Source organism: Quercus suber, unplaced genomic scaffold, assembly GCF_002906115.3.
Source record: "Quercus suber isolate HL8 unplaced genomic scaffold, Cork oak 2.0 scaffold_539, whole genome shotgun sequence".
NCBI classification, from domain to species: Eukaryota; Viridiplantae; Streptophyta; class Magnoliopsida; order Fagales; family Fagaceae; genus Quercus; species Quercus suber.
In genome coordinates, this window is record NW_027069987.1 from 122,394 (window position 1) to 147,630 (window position 25,237).

General features: G+C 35.9%; 1 long non-coding RNA gene across 3 annotated transcripts; it reads right to left on the bottom strand.

Annotated features, from left to right (window-relative positions):
* Positions 1-15,520: 15,520 nt before the first annotated feature.
* On the bottom strand, positions 15,521-25,025 carry LOC136063535 (uncharacterized). 3 transcript variants are annotated; one of them, XR_010625155.1, is made up of 4 exons: positions 24,829-25,020; positions 23,600-23,808; positions 23,364-23,469; positions 15,521-15,621 (listed from the first exon to the last, which is right to left on the bottom strand). It is a non-coding gene; the product is annotated as an uncharacterized LOC136063535 (long non-coding RNA). The 3 variants fall into 3 exon arrangements; XR_010625153.1 differs by having other exon boundaries at positions 23,364-23,808; positions 24,829-25,025; XR_010625154.1 differs by lacking the exon at positions 15,521-15,621 and adding an exon at positions 22,905-23,022 and having other exon boundaries at positions 23,364-23,808; positions 24,829-25,025.
* Between the last annotated feature and the right edge of the window lie 212 nt (positions 25,026-25,237).

Sequence of the window (25,237 nt, forward strand, 5' to 3'; positions counted from 1 at the left end):
AATGAGTGCCAATCTGCCAGCACTGACTACCCTTTTCGTTAATTGATGAGAGTTGCTACTAGTTACTGTAGTCTAGAACGGTTGATGAGGGCCCTGTAAACTTAAGGTGGACAAACCAGTAGCCATCTGTAGTTAATTTCCATATTTAATCATCAACCACTACATGCCCCACTTGTATTTTTTGGGGTGAGGTAGTGTGTTATACTTAGCATATTAGTTTCATTTTCTAGGGAGTTCAACTTAGAGTTGATAATAATATAATCTAATCCCCCTCAAATCTTGTATTGAAACCATGATCCTTCTTGTATTGAAGTGGAGGTGTAGGTGACTAGAAAGTAGATAATGGTATGAAAGTTAGTAGAACATATAATAATAATATTATTATTATTAACTGTCTACTGTTTGATTCAGATTTCATAGAGAATAAAGATGTAATTATATGTGATTTTGTTTTTCTTTTCAAGTTTGGACATATTAGAGCTTCATGGTTTGTTTCATTTTTACCCTATGTTTAGATAGAAAGAAATAATTGAAAATGAGTGAAGATCATAGAACTTATCACCCTAAACATATGGATGGAAGAAGTTCTTCACAGAATGCCCAAACAAGACGAAATAATTTATTAGCATAAGATTGATCACCTTGACAACCGGGATTTGGAATTTTTTTGAAGGATTCTTATTAAGCAGCTCTCTTACATTTTAATTGAAAGATGACATTGCAAATTTTATTCGACGAGTTCCGAATTTTGAAGAACATTTATTTATTTATAAAAATTAAAAGACATGGATGTTGTTTTTATTCATTGCTTTTAATAAATAAATTAATTGGGGCAGTGAAGAAAGGTCAGATTGTGAGAGTGAAAAGGAAGAAATAACTCAATGGTATTAGTGTTAAGTATAACTGGGTTTTTTTCTACTTACCCAAAAATATATATATATATATATTAAAAAAATAAAAAGTTTTTCTATATGGCTAATCTAGCTTTGCCATGGAGTCAATTTAATGCTAGTAGATTGGTTTTGTTTCAAACTTCTTTTATATTTTAGAAGACTTATTAACAGGTCTTCTGAAGTATAAAAGAAGTTTGTGCCCCATGATAAAGAGAGTGGTTGAGTAGTAACATCTTGCATGTGGCCATTTGACTTGGAATATTTTTGGCATTCTTAGGAAATTTCTCTTGTCATTTCCCACAAAAAAGAGAGTTGAATTATAAAAAATTGAACTCAGCGATATGAATGTGCGACCTAGACAATATTTATATCTTAGCTTTGCCTGCACCCCCTTCTTTGGAAAAGGCGCTCCCAATATGTTTGGAGCCTTTGCTCCAACTACTAATAGTAATAGTAACGTGACATTAGCTTTTTCTTTTGTTTCTAGTGGATAGAGCCCAAAGCTCTCCCTTTGAATTTGACTTATTGTTACTGTTACTGTTATCAACGAAATTATTAATATGTTAATTTCCACCAAATCTCAAGGGAAAGTGTCTTTCTTTTGAACTTTTGGGGTGGAGTAACATTCCCCAAAAGTTTTTGTAATTTACCCTATTAATTTTCTATATTCTTCCAATTTTTCTATTCCCTTTTCAAACACACAAAAGTAAAACGATTATCTTTTCTTTCCTTTTATTTTTCTATTCTTCGTATATTTATCATCCATCAATTACTGCAAATTTTACACAAACCAAAAATATGACATATTATAATATGATTTTTCCTCAAATCAGGTCAACAACAAACGTCATTCATTACTATGTTTTAATTTTTCATTGATTTATTATTTAGTTATAGCATCAAAATTATAGTAGATGAATATGTAAAGTTAAAATTGTCTAAGATAAATTTGTAAAGCCAATATATTTATATATTTAATATTGTCAACAAAATTAAAGGTGAAAAATAAATAAGAAAAAGAATAATAATGTGGCTGATGAGTTGGTTCAACAGGAGTGTAGCAACACAATAAATATGTTTTAGCTTCTAGCTAGTCTTGTTCTTGTGCCATTGATATTGATCGTGAAGTTAACTTTTGAGGCTGAATTGCAATTATTCTTGGTAGGTAACTAATTAGTCATTTTTTTTTCCCTAATGAGACAAAGACCTAGACTTTTTTCGTGGGTATTTGGGTGATGACTAACTTTGTGACCACATACAAGATAACATTAAATGTATGTCTTGATTTTTTGCAAGCCTGACTTTGGTGGTTTGATTTTTTGCATGCCTATCATGACTTATTTGCATGCAATTTAATAGAGTCGTTGACTTGTTCTTCACTTCCTCATTAATATGGCCAAAGAGTTAGCTACAGAGCATTCAATGCGGTGATAGCAGCTTTTCCTTATATATTTCTCAGTTCCCATCTGTCCTGTATGTTCACAGTGTATATCCTTATCAATAGAACTCCCTGGTACATTATCCCAGATGACAGGACACACACATCTTAATCTTTGCTTCGTTTAGCCGAGGGGATATTCCTCCTCGGACCACCTCCTTCAGCCTTTACAGTCATAACTTGCTTGTGAAACTCACAGCCTTATGTCTTCCTTACTACTGATCCATCCTCAGATCGTTGAGCCTCCTCGGACAAGGCCCAAAGCCCAATATATATTTGGACCTCTTGTCCCTACATATAATTTATGTCGTACCAAAATGAAAGCAATTCAATTTTTATCAAAAATTCAAAAGGTACGTTAGCGAAAATATTCTTTATTTAGTATATTTATTTATAACATTTTGTGTATCATTAAAAAGTATACAGAGTTTGAAAATTATTCTTTTAGTTTTAAACAAACTTTTTTAAACCTAATTTTTTCTACACTACAATCCAAAACACCGAAAAACATACCTAAAAAATTTAATAAAACTCAACAAAATTACAATTTCAAAATAAAAAAGAAAGAGAAAAATAGAACTCACATCAAAGTCAAACTTCTACTCCCAAATATGTAAACATATAAACAGGCTGGCTCAATGTATTATGAGGCCTAATGTGGAAAATTTTAGTGGGCTTCTTAAATTCTAAATATTAATTAAATACTATTATTTGACTTTTTATGTTATATACATTTTAATTTTTTGTCTTAAAATTGCTCTTGTTTTCTAAGGTGTAAAATTGCTAATTAAGTTTTTGTATTTACAATTTATTTACATCTCTTTCACAAGTTGTTCGGCACACTCATAATAATTTTTTTGGTGAAATAGTTTATAGTTTCAATTGAGTTGGATTTCTATTGGCCTAATATTTTGGGGGCCATCTTGGAGGTGAGGGGAAAAATTGCAAAACACACCTCTATTTTTTCTTTTTCTTTTTTTTTAAAAAAATTATCATTTTAAAATATTTAGACATTTTATGCAATTTTGGGGGCCTTTTTCTTATGAAATTAGGGGCCTTAAAACCCTTAGATTTTTTTTTTTTTTTACACAAGCGAAGCCTTAAGCCTAGGCCTTGAGTCGGCCCTATATAAGAAATGTGATGTGATCAAGCTAAATATCCATTGCATAATCAACTTCAAATTTATAATAGGGCTTTGAATTCATGGAAGAGCAACAGGTGGTCGATCCCAAGCAAAAGTGATGGTTTTAGCTTTATAAATGATGATTATAATCTAATCCAAGAGTATAATTCCAAAGAGGAAAAAAGTAGATGAACTTTTTTGAAAAAACGAAGAAGAAGTATTGTGTAAATATGTTGTCACAGAAGCTACAATAAAACAAACATATTGTTTTTTGAATGGAAAAAGAAACTAAACACGTTAGCTTTTGAAGAAAAAACTTGAATCCATGAGAGGTCCCTTGAATCCACAAGATGATAGGGTTTTGAAATCCATTAGGGAGAAATAGACAAAATCTGTATTTTATAAATCTAAAAAATCGAATTGCCCTAACGGCTACAATATGTTTAAATAGTAAAAGAAATCCTAGGGCAGCTATGAAAACGTCAAGAAACCCTAATCCACACTAATCATGTAATTAGGTGGCAAAATAGTGATTTTTGCCAAAAATAGCAAAATTTAGATAATTGTGGAAACAGAAAATACTGTTTCTAAGAGACGTCCCAAAACAGACAGGGCCTTATTCTGACTTTTAAATTAAAAGTTATTAAGGAAAAACAAATATTACTATAAATAGCAGGGAAAAAAAAAACTATTTTTAGAGCCTTAACAAAGGAATTTGCCTAAATTTCATGCAATTTTTCAACATTGTCAAATGCCGTTTTACATGAGTCTGGATCAAAATGTCATTTCCCTTCAACCTACCAAATTTCATGCAACTCCGACATTGTCACCCCAATGGCCTCTACTGACACCCCTTTTTGATTTTGCATTATGACTTCTGGCGTCTCTACTACTCCAAGAAGGCATGTGTTGTCTGTTCTGCATTAAAATATTGTCATAATCTAATTCAAAATGTGAATACTTAATAGATACGTAAATAATTTCAAACACAAAATTGAATCTATTTTCTTAAAAATCTCAAAAAATACACTAATGAGATAAGGAAGATGAAGAGCAATATAAAATATTCGTAAATGCTTAAAACAATTACTTATGCATCTAGGAACGTCATATAGCAAGGACATAACAATTTGTTGCTAATTTGTTAAATAAAACATTTACAAATAATGAAAGGAAACTATACAAAGACAATCTTCTTCAACTGCTCAAATTGTTCTTCATTATGTTGTCCAAACTATTTTGTTGTTTTTTCCAAATAAACTAAAGCCTGAAAAGAATACAAAATATGACATATTATAATATAATTTTTCCCCAAATCAAGTCAATAACAAATGTCATTCATCACTATGTTTTAATTTTTCATTGATTTATTATTTAGTTATAGCATCAAAATTATAGTGGATGAATATGTAAAGTTAAAATCGCCAAAGATAAATTTGTAAAGCCAATATATTTATATATTTAATATTTTCAATAAAATTAAAGGTGAAAAATAAATAAGAAAAAGAATAATGACGTGGCGGATGAGTTGGTTCAACAAGAGTGTAGCAACAATAAATACTACGTTTTAACTTCTAGATATATGTAGCTCATTCTAATGTTGTCACGGAAGCTAAATGAAAACAAACACATTTTCAAAATGAAAAGAAACTAAATACATTAGTTTCTTAATGAAAATCTCGAATCTATGAGGGGTTCCCTAAATTCACAAGGTGATAAGTTTATGGAATCTACCAAAGAGAAGCAATAGGCAAAGGTCTGGATTTTGGGCAACTAGAAAAATGCCTAAAAAACCCTAATTCATGTGTTATCATGTAATTAAGTGGTAAAATAGTAATTTTATCAAAAATAGAAAATTTGAGATAATTGTGGAAATTGAAACTAGTATCTCTAAGAGACGTCTCAAAATAGACAAGACCTTATTCTGACTTTTAAATTAAAAGTTATTAAGGAAAACAAATATTACTAAAAAAGATAAAATCACTATTTTTGGGCCGTAACAGAGGAATTTGCTAAAATTAGGGTGAATGTAGGGACGGACCTAATCTTTATTTACTTATTATTTATTTATATATATATATATATATATAGATATATCATTTTTGTAGTTGCCCCTTCCAAAACCTTAGGTCCTCCTTCAACTAGTAACTATCCAACCCAAAAACTTAACAAAAACAATAAAAACATTCACAATGGTGATTGTATTTTAGCAAAAAAACTATTTTACTACCAAAAAACCATGTGTTATTAGAGAAGTTAAAACTAAATTTTTTGCAACTACAGTAAATTAGTAAAAATACTTGTTAACTATAGCAAGTTGTTAAAAATAAAATACAATATTTTATCAAGATTATCTCTCTACCTTCAATTAAAAAATTCAAATTCACTCTCTTCTTTTAGTATTTTAATGAGTTGTTTATATTATTTTAAATGAAGTGGTAAAAAAATAAAACATTAGATGTTAGGTCTATTGTAAAGTGAGGTGGTAAAATAGATAAATTAGTTTTTTGAGGTATTAAAAGTTAAATTTTTAGCACCACTATTGTGAATGCTCTCTAACTTCAACCAAAAAAAAAAAAGATCCTAGCTAGCCTAGTATTAATTTTTTTTTTCGGCTTTGTTAGTAAATTATTGCATCTTAATATATTTAGAAATAACGATTTTGTGTATTTATAATTTGTTACTACTATATGAATGCCTATTTGGAGGTGTTTTTTTTTTTCCTTATACTCCGGCCTCCTTTAGCTTGAAATCCTAGTTCTGTCTGTAAATATCTAAGTCATAAATGGAACTAACGTGCACTGGGATTTCCAGGGAAATAGAAATGTTTCACTTTTTGTGCTTTCATAACATTTGAATTTTGAAAGTACAATTGCAAGCTACAGATTAAAAACTCATGGTTACAAAAAAAATATAAAAATAAATAAATAATTGTTCGGTGTCAAAGTAAGAGAAATAACTAGTCAAGTTTTTTCTTATATGAAAAGCGAAACAACTAATCATGTGAGTAGATAAAGGGTTATGCTAACAAGTGCCTTCAGGCTATTTGAGGAAAGATTTGACACCACTTTTACGGGAAATGAAAAAAGTTGTCAAAATCTTAATTAACTTTTTTTCTTTTCTCATAAAAACTTTCTTTAAATGAATTGTTAACTATTGCCCTAAGGGCATCTGTTAGCATTTTTCAATATTAAATATGTAATGTCATTTTCTAAAAATACTTTATTATGACCTATGAGTGTCAAAAGGTGGCTTGAATTTTCCCACTAACATCAAATGTATGTCTTGATTTTCGGCAAGCATGACTTTGGTGGTTTGATTTTTTGCATGCCGAGCATGACTATTTGCATACAATTCTACAAAGACGTAGACTTTTTTATTTTGTGTGGGTATGATAAATGTCTTACTTGTGACGGCATGCAAGATAGCTAGTCTTTTTCTTGTGCCATTGATATTGATCGTGAAGTTTACTTTTGAGGCTGAATTGCAATTATTCTTTGTAGATAACCAATTAGTCATTTTTTTTCCCCTGAAGAGACAAAGACCTAGACCTTTCTCGTGGGTATTTGGCTGATGACTAACTTTGTGACCACATACAAGATAACATTAAATGTATATCTTGATTTTTTGCATGCCTGTCATGACTTATTTGCATGCAATTTAATAGAGGTGTTGACTTGTTCTTCACCTCTATTAATGCATGACTTTGTTTTTCTACATGACGTGCACAGTTTCTCGATAGTGCCGACAAGAATTACTCTTTCAAGTATCAATGAGAATGACCATTTCTAAAGGTATATATGGTTGCGTTGAAGTTGCCACGCAAATTGGTAAATAGGATACAAGACAAGATACTAGTGTTGCCCATGTGCCGTTGATTATTGAACTTGAAGTTGAAGGTAACTGTCGAGGTTGAACTGCAATGAGTTGAGCAATCACCATTTTTATTAAATTTTCTACTGTTCTTAATTAGTAGCTAACCAGGTTTGTTGATGATAATTTTCTACCATTCATAAGAGGAATTCTTGGGGGGTGCACTGGGATTCCCATGGAAATATAACTAATCATGATTAGAGAAAACTTTGTCGGTTAAATATTACTGCTCCTTGTCATCAAACTTCTAAAAATGCACTTCCAACACAGTAACTCCGCAAATCTAGCTACCTCTGGTAATTCTCTTTTTTTCCTTTACAATTCTTACAGCACAGGTACCACGCACACTTTATAAAATTTTCAAATTTTGGAATATTTTTCTTCTGTTATTAACAAAATGGCTAATATATTGATTTCCTCCAAAGTCCAAACTTCAAAGGAATTTTTTGTAATTTACCCTAATAAATTTCTATTATTCCACTTTTTTATTCCCTTCCGAACACGCAAAAGAAAAACAATAATCTTTTCGTTCCTCTTACTTTTCCATTCTTCATAAATTTCCATCCATCAATTTATTGCAAGTTTTACATGAAACAAAAATAGTTCAGAATATAAAGCAAATTTTATTTTAGGGTTGGTTCATAATCATACTAGACTAATTTTACAATTTTTCAGGTACCCCTAATTAGTTGGACACCCCTTATGATTTCAAACATCTAAACTGTAACAAATTAATTGGATGAGGAGGATAACCTTTTCCTCTATTTAATATTTTTGGAACAAATCATTTTGTGAATTCCGGGAAGTTCAAGAAGGGTCCAAACTCCAAAGGTCATATAGAACCAATAAACACTCCAAAGTACAAGCAATATAGATTGAAGTCATAAAACAGTTATAAAAAAGAAAAAAGAGAGATTGATGTCACAAAATGCAGACTTTGAAAGTATTACATAAAGGACAATATACGTCAATTCATAAATTCTTAACCTTACTATAAGGGATTTTTTTTTTTCCCAATACTTGTGTACCAAGTTAGCATTGAAGTGAGACATTTCTATAGGAGTTAGGCATATAGACTCATAGACACCTTCCAAATATACATGGAATCAGGTGAACTGCATTAAACTTACTAATACATATAACACAGGTTTGTACATTTTCACAGGGAATGTTTGTGTTTCACCCTCTAAATCACTTGCTTAACCTTGGCTAATGGTGTTTCAAACAAAATGGGAGGGTTGTCATACTTAGACGCCAAACTCTGCTCCCCAAGAAAAGCACTGAATGAATCTGCCACTAAGTATGACAGAGACTTGAGATTGTATCCCCCTTCTAGGAAAAGCACACATCAGCCCCCGAATAGATCTTTGGCAAGTTGTTTAATATTAGACACTGGCGTATGTGTAGTATGTTCTGCTCGTGAACTGCAAACTGGCTAATGGATCCAAAACATGACCATCATGCCTAACAAATTCTTTTGAGAGAGAGAGCACCGGGTGCACTTAAGCACAAGGGCCTCAAAGAGCCTAGGCTCAAAGCGAGCACTTGATTGAAGTGAGATGCACTTCTTTTTTTTTTCTTTTTTCTTTTTTAATGATTTGATAAATTTGAAAATAATTATCAATGGGCAATACAACAATCAAATGATAAAAAAAATAAATAAAATAAATGAAAAACATATAAATTGAAATAACATATTTTATAAAAATTCATATAACATTTATATAAGCCCGTCCTTTTGCAATTTTTTTGGATCAACTAGATATGAGTACTTCCATCAATATCCATTCTTGAATCTCTAGTAGCCATAATGTGCCATGACTAATTACTAATATTAGTTAATAATTTAATGACTTAATAAGTATATGAAAATAAGAATTAGTCAATATAAGATCAATAGTGGACTGTAAAGTGATTACAATCCCAAATAGTTCTTATAGAGTTGTGTAGCATTACACCATAAATTGCATTTTATACACTAAATTAATGGTTTATATCAATAGTGTTAAGATTCTGTGGCTACAATTAAGTTTTGGTTTTTTTTTTTTTTTGAAAAATATAAAAATCACAAAAAAGCATGTTCGAGTTTTTTAAAAAATCACAATAAAAAGCACTTAAAGCACACTTCTTTGAATGCATCTCACTTTAGACGCTAAAAGTGCTGGAGCTTTTGCACTTCGCGCTTAAGCACACTTTTACCAACAGAGAGAGAGAGAGAGATGCAAGCGGGCTAATGACTAGATTGACTATGATAATTTGTTATAAGCTACTTAAAGATGAAGACAATCTAAACCAGCGGGTAGGGGATGGGGGGCAGCAGAATTGCCTTTAGACCCATAGAGGATGTCTTTATGCCATAATTTCACTTGATAGCAAAGGATGTTGCCCCTTCTGGTTGTTCAAATTTGGAAGCATTACCAAAAATTTATCGGACTCTATAGGTTGAAAATCTCTAAAAGAAAAAAGGTCAAACACTATAAGGCTGAATATTAAAAAGTTTCTTTACATTTTAAGTGCAATAACTAATCGATTCAAATCCTGTGATAGATAAGTGGGTTTAATTTGATTAGTTGAAATTAAATTTCAATACTGGAGAAACTCTTAAATATCTATCCATTTTGAATTCATGCCTTCATAAGAACAGGAAAAAGAAAAGTTATATTTTGAAAAATAAGCTAATTAGTGACAGATGCACTATTGTCATTGAAAGAAACACTAACAATTAAATTGCGGATGCAGCACAAGTGCAAAACCATACAACTTGAAATTGGATGACCCCAAACAACTTTGTCGAAAGCCTTGTAAAATAACTTCCCAATAATCACATTATATTTCATCCTTTTTCATTAAAGGCCAACTAATATTTAAAAGTTTTATTTATCAAAAAAATATAAAAAATTCCTCTAACCTTGTCATAGTTAGTACAGTATTGTTACTATTTTATGTCATGGTAGTATTCCTAATATTGCATCTATACATTGTTTAAATTAGATGTTGGGCGTGGCTATTCACTTAAAAAGATGAAAGACAGAGATGGGAGAGAAGAGAGAGAATGCACTGAAAGAATAATTTATATTATTTTACTGGGTTAAATGTAAAAATAAAAATTGAGATGTTGAGTGTATTGTTAGATGAGTTAGTAAAATAGATAAAGTAGTGTTTGAGAATGTAAAATAGGTATTTTCTTTTACATCACCCATTGCTAATGCAATGTACCAACTGATTGTAGCTAGGTTGCAAAATTTTTTAGGTATAACAACCTGGCTGGAGCATGATTTTATGAGTTTGGTGGCTAAAATAGCAACCGGGGTTTTTACACCCCCCAATGCTAGTGCTCTAAAGTTCTGAAAAATGATAAGGAATGACCCATTATCCTTTAAATAAATCCATATAGTCTTAAATTTAGAAAAGCAATCACTGAAAGACTCATCAAATGACTCCTCACGGTACTTGATGGCCATGGTTGCAACATCCACACGACAAAAATTAGGAGTGAACTCTTTTATAAAAGAATTTCAAACTCACTACAATAAAGGCAGGGGCAAATCCAAGAATAAGGATTGTCAACGCTTGGCCTCGATCGAGACGGAAGCAGAAAAAATCATCGCCGTCATCGTGGGCCTTCGTTCGACCACCCACCATGGTGATAGCTCCCGCGCACGCAGGGCCCCGTTGAAAGGTCCCTCTCGATAATGGTGATGGCGTGCTTTGCGAGGAGCTTCGGGTGCTCTCTCTCTCTCTCTCTCGATGGAGGAAGGTAGGTCTACCTTTGCCCTTACGGCAGGAATTTGAACCAAATTTTAAGGGATTACCAAAGGTAAGTGAAGTCACCACCAATCATTGGGTTTTTCTAAGGTGTGATTGGTCACCTGTTTCTAGTTGATTTTATTACCGATCATAGATTAAGAAAAATGGCATTTTTCCTAATTTAATGTGGATGGCAAAAAATCTTGATTCTTAGGTCCGAAAGTACGGTTACATGTGGGGAAATTGTTAGACACCCCACAACGCCTATCCAAGGATAGTCCTTTGTTTTGATAAAACCTTAATTTTCGAAAATTGGCAGCAAAAACATGATTTCAATATTGGCTTTCGGGGCTTTGCATACATAGGGGTTTTGAGATTTGGCTCTTGAATGGGTGTGGTCCCAATCTATACTTTCCTAAGGCATTTGAGCAAAGTGCTAGATTTCTACGGCGAAAATCTAGCAACAAGTCACCTTACTTTAGTGGTGAAAATTAGGTATCGCTTGCCTTAAGTGACACGGACTGTGACAATCACACCAAAAGAGGGCAAGCAGGTATATATATATATATATATATACATATACATCATGCATAATGCGAGCACACAGAGCAACAAAGTAAATGCTTGCATCCCTAGAGCATTACCCAAAATATAGGTGCAGGAAAGTAAATAGGGGTCGCCATACTCTAGAGATGAGGACGAATGGTACATAACATGATATACCTAATACAAACCATCTAAGGGAGACAGGGAGGAGGAAGGAAGGGGTTTAGAAGAGTACATAATCAAAGGGAAAAGCTAAACCCTAAATCTACTGACTGCAGCCGCTTGGCTCAAATCCACATGCTTGCATCCTTGCCCCTTTTGCTTGCGCTTAGGAAACCGTGCCCTAGCTCCATGCGTCCTCGCTCCATGTGTGTACATGCAAAGGCAAAGACAAGAAACCAACAGACAAGCAATGAAAAGAAAAATGTGCAAAGAGCATATAAAAGAGGCATAAAGCAGACAAATGTGATAGACATGGCAAGCATAGAAACAAAGATGCGAGCAAACAAGCGAGAAGGCAAACAAGCTAATAAGCAAACAAACAAGCAAAAGGGCGAACAAGAAAGAAAGCAAACAAAAGGTGGTGTCCGCAAGGGATAAATGTAGGTTTGGATTGGGTGTCCATAGCTTTATTGTGTTGAAGTATGAACAACACACTAGCAAGCAAGACTCATGCATGGACATATAAGCAAGCATGTAAAGATGCACATAAAGCCAACGAGTGGCACAAACAAGCATATCATTGCACAAAGCAAAAAGGGGAAGGGCACGCAAGGAGCAACCTTGCATCCGGAGATGCCTCCTAAATGGTTACATCCAAATAAGGCCTCATGGGTGTCGAGTGTAACCAAACAAGATAAAGCCCGCGGAGGGCATCAATCACGGCAAAGCCTAGAACTAGAGAGGCTAAAACAAACATAAAGTATAGAAGCAAGCAAGCATAGACATGCAAATAGGGGTGATCCAAACCCTTTGATATGGGCCAAGATGTATGGACGATGACAAAGACCATAGGGTCTAGATCAGGTCCGAATCGATAGGCCAAAAAACAAGAAGATGTGACAAAAGGACCAAAAGGGCTACAATAGCACATGGCATGACAAACATAACCTAGGTCTAGGCACACGAACATGTCATGGAGCACACAAGCACATGGAAAATAGCATAAAACATGTAGAGAACATAGAAGCAAGGAAACAAGCATGTAAGCATGTACGTCTAAGCCTGTGGATGTAAGCATAAAAGCATGGAAGATCACAAATCCGAGCATACAAGCATATGAAGGCATAGACATAGGCATAGGAGCATAGAACACGCATACAAACATGTAGATCTAAGTAAGGCATAACCATAGACATGATATCAAGTATGTGATCATGTAGATCTAAGCATAGATGAGGTAAGAAGCATGGAAGCAAGCATTTGAGTATGTAAACCTAGACATGGCATGCAAACATCACACAAGGTGCAAATCAATTATTCTAAATGAAGGTAAGCAAAAAGTGTGGATTTAAAGATAATTAAAAGACCTTGCATTCAAACAACTTCCAAAGGGTTCAGGAGCTTCTTTGTGATTTTTGGAATGATTGAGGGTTTTATTGCAATTTTGGAAAGACTTGTGGTCAAGATGTAATATTATGGAAAAAAACCGAGGTCAAAATATGAATATTGAAAAGTTCCTGGTCAAAAAGCAAATTTTTAGGAAGACCAGGGTCAAAATATGATGGAATTTTTGGGATTAAAACATGATTTTTGGGAATTTTGGTATTAAAACATAATTTTGAGAATTTATGAATTAATATGCAAATATGGGAAAAAACAAATTAGATGCAAACAAGATGAAATGAATTAAAATGCAAACAAAGCGAACCGGTCCACCTCGGACGAAATGGGTAACTAACCATAAAATCCTAACAATATAATTAGTTGTCAACATTTTCAAACTATATTTTTTTTTAGCACCTCGAGTTTCAAAAACACGATTTTGGCACATAACTCGAGTCTTTGAGACTCGATTTTTATGGCCTAATCATATCTGATGTGGCATATTTTTCCACGTGGCGACCACATGGAAATCGAGTTTCTTAGACTCGATTTCTAACACAAAAAAAAATTAAAAAATATTCTAAGTCTATGCACTGAAATACCCAAAACAAATTTCAAAAACTTCAAACGCATCATTCTCAATCCAAACTCAGATCAGAGGGAGAGAAAGAGAAAGAGCTCATAGGGAGAGACAGAGAAAGAGCTTAGAGGAGAGAAAGCCTCACCAGAACTCAGATCAGAGGGAGAGAAAGAGAAAGAGCTCAGAGGGAGAGAGCCTCACCAGCCAGGCGCGGCCGGGACAGGCGCTGGGCGGCGCGCGGCCGGGCTCGCGCGCAGCCTGGGCCTCCGCGCGTGGCCTGGGCCTCCGCGCGCGGCCTGGGCCTCCGCGCGGCCTCAGGCTCGCGCGCGGCCTGGGCCTGGGCCTTCACGCGGCCGGGCTCGCGCGGACCTGGGCCCCTGGGTTGCACGCGGTGGTCCGATCTGATCTCTCATTCGTTTTTTTTTTTTTTTTTTTTTTTCTTTTTTCTCTGGGTTTTCTCATTCTGTGTTTTTTTTTTTTTTTTCTCCGGGTTGTTCTCTGTTATGGTTCCTCTCTTATTTGCTTATATTTATTTGGAAATCGAGTCTAAGAAACTCGATTTCCATGTGGTCACCACGTGTAAAAATATGCCACATCAGATATGATTAGGCCATAAAAATCGAGTCTTAAAGACTCGAGTTATTTGCCAAAATCGAGTTTTTGAAACTCGAGGTGCTAAAAAAAAATATAGTTTGAAAACGTTGATAACTAATTATATTGTTAGGATTTTATGGTTAGTTACCTATTTCGTCCGTCCACCTCACTCTCTACAACTTTCCTCTCTCATCTCTGAACTCTCTCAACCTGAGCCGAACTCCTCAAGCTCATCACTGAGCATCAACGCCACCACCACGGCAGCGTGCTCCTCCTCACCAAAACCGTACCAAGCTCTCACCAAACCCGAGCCCTCTCTATCTTCGATCTCTGCTCTCCCTAATCACTGAAACCCTCAGGCTGAGCCTCCATCGGACCTTCACGGCCGACCCTTCAAGCTCCCACTTTGAACATCTGAATGCCACCACAATAAATCTCACCATGTCCTCTCTCTCACTCTAAACCCGAGCTCTGTCTTTAACCTCTGAAGCTCCCATGGCTGAAGCCCAAGCTTCTACTATCTCTGATCATCATCACCACCACAGACGGTGGTTCCACATCTCGATCCCTTTAAATCCGAGCCAAAACAACACCCATCTCTAATTCCTACTCTCTTACTCTCAACCTCAAAACCCACTTCTGATCTACCACCTATGATGGCACTAGACGGCGCGTGACTTAGCAAAACAAGAGTTTAGAGGCTAAGGTAGTCTCGGGTCAGCCAACCACTGAGGCAATGGTGGCGTGTGGGGTCCCACGCGGTGTGTGTGTGTGTGTGTGTGTGTGTGTGTAAAAACAGAGGTAAGTGTTGGGTTATTGCGTTTGTGTGGTCAGTGTTTCTGAGGATATTGTGTATGAAAATGAAGTGTTTGGCACGGATTAGAAAAGAGTGTGTGTGTGTGTGTGGTGACTCTCTGTGCATTTCTTGATAAATCTAGCTAAAATCCTACATCAAATGGTAATTATGAGCGCGTGCCAAGATTAATTTCTATTCCAAATGCAACTCACCGGAGCAATCCTGCAAACTTCAGTAACATGTCAGATATGCATTTTGAAGGAAATCAATTGTCAATTTAAATAACGAAGCTCATTTTAGAGGGAACCCTTAACTAGAAACTTTCTCATTTTCACAGCAATTCAATCAATTCAAGCCTGATTTCGGTTTTTGGACATTAAGGGCACGTTCTTCTTAATCTTAGACACGCGTTTCACCAATTGCTTGGACGACAGCGTTTTGGGCTTTACTGTAGGAACATCATCTTCATCTTCAACAGAGGATGATCTGCTAGTGCTTTCATCAATGAATAATCATATTATGCACTGTGGAAATATATACTCTCTTTTGGAAATGTTTCTATTGCTATTACTTAATTAAACAGACAGAACCAGCACAGGCTACTTGATAAAATGTTTTTTATGGAAAACGATTAGCACATGACTACAAGGGCCGTGACTGTATTACCCATACAAAATCCAAGCATTCGTAACACAACAAAAACTTCAATAACACAAGCTTAAACACTTCATTTATGTATATATGTCAAGAAACAGACCAAGAACTGATTGTATGTTAAAAACAATACCATTCAAATTCCCAAGGAAAAAAAAAGATTGGAGTAGTAGTGATGGGATAGCAAAAAATTACATCTATAGTTCGTCTAGAAAAGTCGTCCATGATCACCAGTTAGCCAAATAGCCAAACCATCTCTGATTCGTCCAGAAAAGTCGTCCTTGAGTATTGATCAATTGAATAAACCTCAGGGAATCAGGTCGGAAGAGTTGTCCATGTGCAAAGCTCATGGACGACCACACAACAGTCTGGTAAAGAGTCGTCCATGAGCATTACACATGGACGACCACACAACACTTAGCAAATTCTGGAGCAGTTAATCAACCCGTGTTCATTGCCACCAATTCCTCCCAAGTATGTAACTTCCAACAGCGGTTATAATTTTTATAGCCGTTGAGGAAGTTATATCCGGATTCCACAAATCTGGGGGAAGTTATTGAACCAATAACCACCTCAAAGTTCCCTATATAAGGACTGGTTTGAACCAAGCAAATGTATGAAATTCTGAGATTTTTACTCCCAATACAGTTAGAACTCCCTTCGAGAGAAGATACTAACTTAGTCATCGGAGGGTCTGAGGCTGGTCCACCGCGGTCTCCTTTGATATTTTGTTTATCTTTCAGGCCTTCGCTACCACTTTCAGCCCATCAAATTCGAGTTGTCCAGCCTACTGAATTTGTTCTTCATCAGTTGGCGCCGTCTGTGGGAAAGAAAAACTTTAGGTTTGGCAGTTTCTTCCTCCAACAAAAGGCTGTATGGTTCGGACTAGATCAAGGGCCACTAGCCCAAGCCACCAAGAGAGTAGGGATGCTTCCAGCCACCCCCACCGAAATCATCAATCAGCGCCTGTCATGCAATCGCCTTCCATCCAACACATGCAATCCATGGCGACTGTTATGGCGGAGTTAACTCACCAGAATCAAGAGTTGACTAGGGAGATAGAGAGGCAGCGTCGTGAAGGATGTGCTGAGAGGCAATCCCAAAGTCAAGAAGATGGAGGGGGACATGCTGAGCCCGACACTCAATCAAGAGGCACCACTTCGCGAAGGGTGCCACATTTGGAGAAGGAAATGGATCAGATGAGGAAGGTTATGGACGAGATGAAGGAGAACATGAGAAGGGCAAATCCCGTAGAGAATTTGGTTCACCGAACAAATTTCCCTTTCACGGCTTCCATCAATGGGCATCCCTTGCTGCTAAAGTTCAAAATGCCTTCCTTGGATTCATATGATGGAGCGTGCGATCCTTTTGATCATATCGCTACTTTCAAAACCACCATGCATCTCCAAGGGGTTCCAGACGAGATTATGTGCAGAACCTTCCCTACCACCCTTAAGGGACCAGCATGAGTGTGGTTCAGCAAAATACCCCCGAATTCTGTAAGTTCTTTCGAGGAGTTAAGCAAATTATTTGTCAATAATTTCATTGGAGGACAGAGGCACAAGCATTCCTCGTCCAACTTGTTAACCATAGAGCAAAGAGAGAATGAAAGCCTGAGCTCCTTCATCACACACTTCAACATGGAAGCCCTGATAGTACACGAGGTGGACGACAAGCTACTATTGGCAGCTTTCTACAATAGGGTTAACTCGGACTTATTCATTCACAAGCTGTATGAGAAAGAGCCCCAATCCATGGCTGAACTTGTCCACTCAACCCAAAACTTTATGAACGCAGAAGACGCAATCATAGCTAAGAAGAGGAAGATGGCTGAGAGAATAGAAGTCAACCCCACGCGTCATTCCGAACAAGGGCCTTGTCCAAAGAATGGACGAACGGAAGATAAGAAGGATCGAGATAGGGATAACAGGAAGGCAGGCCCATCAGCAAGGAATCAAAATTACACACCTTTGAATGCCCCACTCGATCAAGTGCTCATGCAAATCAAGGATGATCCTTCCTTGAAGTAGCCAGAGAAGATGAAAGGAGATCCTAACAAGCGCAATAAGAATAAATATTGTCACTTCCATAGAGATCATGGGCATGACACGGACGATTATTATGACTTCAAGCAGCAAATTGAGAATCTCATTAGACAAGGAAAGTTGAGGCATTTTGTTGGAAGGGATCATAAAGATGAAAAATTGAAAGCAAAGATAGAAGAGTCATCACGGCCCCCACTTGGAGAAATAAGGGTTATCATTGGAGGGACATCTTCTAGATCAAAGAAGACGTATCTCAAAGTGGTGTAAAATGTCCAACTCTCTGGACAATCCCCAAGGACGAGGGGGACGGACGAGCCAACCATTTCTTTCACAGATGAAGAAGCTGAAAGAATTCATCATCCACATGACGATGCAATTGTCATTACCCTACTCATAGCAGATTATAGAACCAGGAGGGTGTTGGTGGATAATGGAAGCTCAGCGAATATACTGTATTATCCTGCCTTCCAGCAGATGAGGCTTGGACGAGATCAGCTTCGTCCAGCATGCTCGCCACTGATAGGATTTGGAGGAATGAAAATGCAGCCCGTAGGTACCATTACCTTGCCTGTAGTGGTAGGGTCATACCCGCAGCAGATAACTAAGGAAGTGAATTTTCTTGTGGTGGATTGTTTATCTTCATACAATGCCATCATTGGAAGACCAACCTTGAACAGTTGGAAGGCGGTAACATCTACCTACCATCTACCAGTCAAATTCCCTACAGAGTGTGGGATTGGACAAGCACAAGGAGATCAGTTGGCAGCCAGAGAGTGTTATCTAGCCATGTTGGTTATGGACGAGCAGATGTAGACTATGAGTATAAAAGAAAGAAGAATTGTTGCAGAACCGACTGAAGTATCGGAAGATGTTTTATTACAAGAAAATGGTCCTGAGAAATTCACTAGAATTGGAACAAGTATGAAGGTGAAGGCGAAAAAAGACCTCGTCTAGTTTCTAAAGAAGAATGCCGATGTGTTTGCATGGAGTCATGACGACATGCCTGGCATTGATCCAAGTGTAATCACTCATCAACTGAACGTGTCCCCCTCTTCTAAGCCTATTTGTCAAAAGAAGAGGGTGTTCGCCCCTAAACTAGAGAAGGCAATCAAGGAAGAGGTTCAAAAACTAACCACAACACAGTTCATTCGGGAAGTCTATTGCCCGGATTGGTTGGCAAATGTAGTGATGGTGAAGAAGGCAAATGACAAGTGGAGGATGTGCGTTGACTTCACTGACTTGAACAAGGCTTGCCCTAAGGATAGTTATCCTTTGCCACATATTGATCAACTGGTTGATTCTATGGCTGGCCATTAATTGTTGAGCTTCATGGATGCCTTCTTAGAATATAATCAGATAAAGATGGACGAGGCAGACCAGGAAAAGACATCTTTTATCACTACAACAAAATGTATTTTCAGTGACGAAAAAATTCGTCACTAAAAGTCTAGTTTTTCGTCACTAAGGACCTTTAGTGACGAAATTGGACTTTTAGTGACGAAACTCATTTCGTCACTGTAGCCCCGTCACTAAAAGTCCTGGTGACGAAAAATTTCGTCTCTAAAAGTCCGATTTGATTTTTTTTTTAAAAAAATATTTAGTGACGTCACTAAATATTTTCCTCACTAAAAACACTATTCAGTGACGAAAATATTTCGTCACTAAAAACACTTTAGTTTACTAAATCATATTTAGTGACGAATAATTTCGTCACTAAAACTATGTTCGGGTACATATAGTGACGAAAAAATTCGTCACTAAAACTATTTTTAAGAAAATCCATGCACATATAGTGACAAAAATTTTCGTCACTAAAACCATTTCTTACAAAATTTTGTTATATTTAGTAACGAAATTTTCGTCACTAAAACAATTTTTTGTTGCTATATTTGTGACGAAAAAATTCGTCACTAAAACTTATTTTCTGTTTTTATTTTTTTCATGGCTTTGATATTAACCTGTAACTTGTCATTACATTATTAAAACCTTACATTTGAATAACACATTTATTTCAACAACACATTTATAAAAAAAGATCCATACATTCCACAAATAAAAAATAAAACAAGTATCCAATTCAAACTCTTTCCATACAAGTATACAATAATTGTTTGTAATACATACAATAACTCAAGATGTTTTATAACAATACAAAAAGTATAAAATAATATAATTAGAACTAACGGAAGATGTCCTCATGCCTCTTGCTTAGCTCGTGCCTCTTGGTCCCTAGCTTGCTCCTCTTGGTACAATTGAAGCGTTCTAAAACTTTATGTACTATTGGAATCATTGCTTGATCGTAAAGATCTCTTTGTTGAGCTGAGGGACCAAAAACCTACATATTACCACAAACAAAATCTTAGCATCTACCATCAAATATGAAACTAGATTCTCAAAACTAACATTGTTTAACATTTATGGACGACATGCTTGTGAAGAGCTTAGACGAAGGAAGCCACTTGGACGATCTTCAGGAAACCTTTGAAACACTTAGGCGGTACAAGATGAAGCTGAACCCAAGTAAATGTGCATTCGGAGTATTGTCAGAAAAGTTTCTAGGATTCATGGTTTCAGAGAGAGGAATTGAGGCAAATCCAGACAAGATCCAAGCCATATTGAACATGGAACCACCGAAGAACATCAAGGAAGTCCAATCCCTAACTGAACGAGTTGCAGCTCTGAACAGGTTTGTCTCAAAAGCCACTAATAAGTGTTTACCCTTTTTTAAAATTCTCAGGAAGGCATTTGAATGGACGGACGAGTGTTAAAGGGCCTTCTAGGACCTAAAGCACTATCTTACCACGGCTCCATTGCTAAGTTCGTCCGTGCTAGGAGAAGAATTATATCTATACTTAGCAGTGTCCCCACATACCGTAAGTTCAGCGTTGATCAGGGAAGAAGAAAAAGTGCAATTATACTAGCCGGGCACTGAGAGGAGCAGAAGGAAGGTACCCATTGATAGAGAAGTTAGTCTTCGCTCTAATAACAGCTTCTAGGAAGTTAAGACACTACTTCCAAGGTCATGTCATCAATGTCATGAGTGATCATCCACTCAAGAAGGCAATGAACAAACTTGAAGCTGCAGGACGACTAATTCAATGATTTTTGGGGATTTTTGGCATTAAAACGTGATTTTGAGAATTTATGAATTAATATGCAAATATGGGAAAAAACAAATTAGATGCAAACAAGATGAAATGAATTAAAATGCAAACATAGCGAAAATATGTGAATATGTAAATATGGGAAAAGGATTAAAAAGAATGTAACAAAAATACATAATAGCAAATAAAGAAAAGATGGCATTTTATTAAAGAAAAGAAAACATGCATGGAGCCTTTTATTTAAAAGGTGGGCTGAATATGTTTAAAACAAGATATAGGTTTAAAACCAAAGTGGGCTGAAAGTTTGATGTGCCTGTGGGTTCAAAATTAAAGTGTGGAGGCCTGGGTCGAATGCTAAGCCTTAAAACAAATTGGGGTTTAACTTTAGTGAAAGAGCTATCAACCCAATTAGAATAAAAGGGCTGAAGCCTTAAACCTGGTCCAAGAGACCGAACCCTCAAGCTCATCATTGAGCATCAACGCCACCAACACGGCAGCGAGCTCCTCCTCACCAAAACCTTACCAAGCTCTCACCAAACCCGAGCCCTCTCTATCTTCGATCTCTGCTCTCCCTAATCACTGAAACCCTCAGGCCGAGCTTCCACTACCTCTGATCCTCATCACCACCACAGAAGGTGGTTCCACATCTCATTCCCTTTAATTCCGAGCCAAAACAACACCTATCTCTAATTTCTACTCTCTAACTCTCAACCTCAAAACCCACTTCTGATCTACCACCTATGATGGCACTAGACGGCGCGTGACTTAGCAAAACAAGAGTGTAGAGGCTATGGAAGTCTCGGGTCAGCCAAACACTGAGGCAATGGTGGCGCATGGGCTCACACGCGGTGCCGCGTGGTCAAGTGTGTTTGTGTGCAAAAAGAGAGTAAGTGCTGGGTTTATGTTTGTGTGCTCGGTGTTTGAGGCTTTGTGTATGAAAAATGTGTAGAGCAAGCTATCATAGACAAGAACCACAGAGTGTTCGTGCGTGTGTGTGTGTGTGAAGCAGAGAGTCACAAAGCAGAGACTCACCAATCACACACTCCAACATGAAGAGAGAGAGACAGAAACAGCTAAAATATAATAAGAAAACATAAACATGAATTTTTTTCAGGCTAACAATCGTCAAGATTATAACAAGGAGATGTAGAAGGTCATCCATTTTAAAATTAACGTGAATAGAAAAAACTATTTTTCTTTCATAATTGGATGTCCTTATTGATTACTATTACTGATATACAACAATGTTAGTAAGAATTCCCAAATTCTGCTTAAGTCCCTTACTAATGGACACTAATGCCTATGGTAATGATAGAGCATAACAAGATTGAACAGTGAATTAACAAAATCCATTTGAGGTTTCATGCAGCAATATAAATTGTTTAGAGGAAAACAAAGTATCCTAGTTTAAAATTAGGCCTACAATAGTGTAGTCAAAGGCAAGCCAGGCGCTCACCTAGGCGCCCAGGTGAGGTGAGGTACTACTAAGGTGCCTTAAAGGCTCTAAGGCGAGACGCTCGCCTTTAGAGCCTAGCGAGCAAGGCGACCGCCTTAAGCCATGAAAAAGGTGCTAAGGTGAGAGCCTCAAGTTTTTTTTTTTTAATTTTTTTTTTAATTTTTTTATTTATTTTTTGTAGAAGTTTGTTATGAAACCTATTTTAGATTATTAACTTCAAAAGGAATGTCATAAAACTTATTGTTAGTTAAATTAATTTACAAATTTGTTTTGTAAAACTTATTGTTGTATAGAAGCTTGTTGTAAAACGTATTGTTAGAAATAAATACTAGAGCCTAAACCATACTAATCTTATTCTGAAATAAATTTATAAACCTAATTTCTTCATGCTTCACATTGAAAAAAAACTTCATTATAATATTATAATACACTAGGTACATATGATTTAAGTTCTATATGCATAATAAATATGTTAAGAATTTGGTGCCTCACTTTTCTAGGGTTAGCGCCTTTTTGTCGCTTCACGCCTCGGGCAATACAAGGCCTTGGTGCCTTAAGGTCGCCTTTCGCCTACATAGGGGCTAATTTATCTTTGCGCTTCAGAATCATGTTTCTAAGCATATGCTATCTACAAAAAAATTGTCATGATTCATAAATTATAGAAGCAAAATATTTTTTACACAAATTGTCAGAGATTACCTTAACATAAAACAAACTAAAACTACATAGGAGCAAGCAAGAGAGATAATATCAGTGGTAACAGCCACAAAAGCAGATATTGATAAAGCCAAATGCCAATATGAAAATAAAGTCGTATAATATTTGCATGTTCTGCACATTTCAATCTCACATGAAAAAGCACAAAATAAAGTATGTAGGGCTTACAGTAAGGTCATAATTTACACATTGCACCACTGATCATTCCACACATTATAAAAGAAGCTTGAATAGAATGAAGACCATGGGTACCTGTCAGATTGCTGAGTACTTGCTGGGATGTTTTGAGGAAGTCTCCCCAAATGTGCAGTCTAGGAAAACACTCATTGGCCTTAATGCTTTCTCGGACTTCACATTGCTGCAGAATACACAAGCATTTCTTTTAAGCCAACCATAATAAACCACTGCAAACCTAGCAAGTTTGCTTATGGCACTTTTAAAACTTCTGCCCTTCAAATTATTTTTAACATCAGAGAACTACTTGGTACCTGTTATATTCCTAGGATTTTATTACAAAATGACTTAACTAGCTGCTTTAGCCTCTTTGAGAAAGGATACTAAAAGAACAAGTCGTCGCCCCCACTCTCAAGGCAGGTCCTGCAGAAGAAAAGGCTTCAGAAGCCATAGTTTAGTGCCAATTCAATTTTCACTTTTCTTGCCAACAAGTTCAATGCATTCTTGTCCAGTTGTCATTTACCTTTCAATAAAATAAGGAATAATCTAAGTAATATTATTTAGTAAATCAATAAAAGTAAAGAAACATCTATAACAATAAACAAGATCAAAATTTAAAACTCACAAGAAAAGTAGAAGTAATCAAACAAAATTATTTTTTTAGAAATTAACAATAAAAACTTTAACAGTTGGTGCAATGAGTTGCATAGGTCAGAAACATCTAAGCAAGCTGGTTCAATATTCTGAAGAAGCATTTCATCAAACAACTTGTGTTCTTGACCTAAAATTCAATTTCAAACCCTCATCAAACATACTCATTATTCCGTAAAATATTTGAAACACAAATTTATTAGAAAGTTTCAAATTCAAAGTATGCATGTTTTCAAAAAAGGCATTGGAAAAAGAAATAAATTGAAATCTTTCCATAAATTGAAGCCCAGGGGTTTCCAATGAGAAGAAGACGAGTGGCAAGAGAACAGGGTATTACTCAGAAGAAAAGCCACACATCCCTCCTACAAAGGTTAGTAGATTCAATACAGTTAGCATCATGCTTGACTTACGGTTCATTTAACTTCTATATAACTTGAGTTTGAACTCTCATTTTTCTTTTTTTCAGTTGAAAATTGACAATACTCACATTCAACATAGATAGCAAATGTATAATTAAAAGCCATCCTAAAGTCCACAACATTTCAATATTAAGAAATGCATTTTAAAAAACAAAAGCAAAATTTGAATATCTAAGGATATGGTATAGAACCAAAACATAAAAAACAAGAAAGAAATGGGGCCATATGGTCAGCTGCAGAGATCTTGAGTTATTGAAGGGCACATTTATATGCTTCAAAACAAAAACTGGGCCAACTGTATTAAAATAAATAAATTAAAGAAATTAAATAATTATCTTATAAATAAAAATTACAAAGCCCAGTAACCTGATTTCTCTATAAATACTCATTCTATGAATAAGTCTATAAATTTAGAGAGAGGGAGAGAGAGAGAGTAACAAAGGCAGCCAAAGATGTTGATAAAGGAGGCATACCTTGGCATCAAGGTTGTTTTTCAGATGGAATCAAATTTCTTCAAAATTCAATCAAGATTTTCTTGTCTTCTTTGATGGTGGATACAGATTGGTGTTCAAATCATAATTGACAAAGGTATGAGCCGATGAAGACGAACCCTATCCATTTTATGAAATTGGTGCGAGTGATGCTGGGATTGATGGGCTCCAAAAACCAGAGCTTTTATTCGTAGGTAATTCACTTATGTTGAAGAACAGTCTCAACAATCTCAACACAGTGGTAAAGACTCCATACGCACCGTTTCACTTATGACTTAAAGACAAAACGCACCGTTTTATTAATCTATGCAGTGGACTGTCTTGGACTCAAGCTGAGGACTTTATTCATCACAGAAACGGTGTTGTATGGCTGAGTGATCAAATAGAAGTT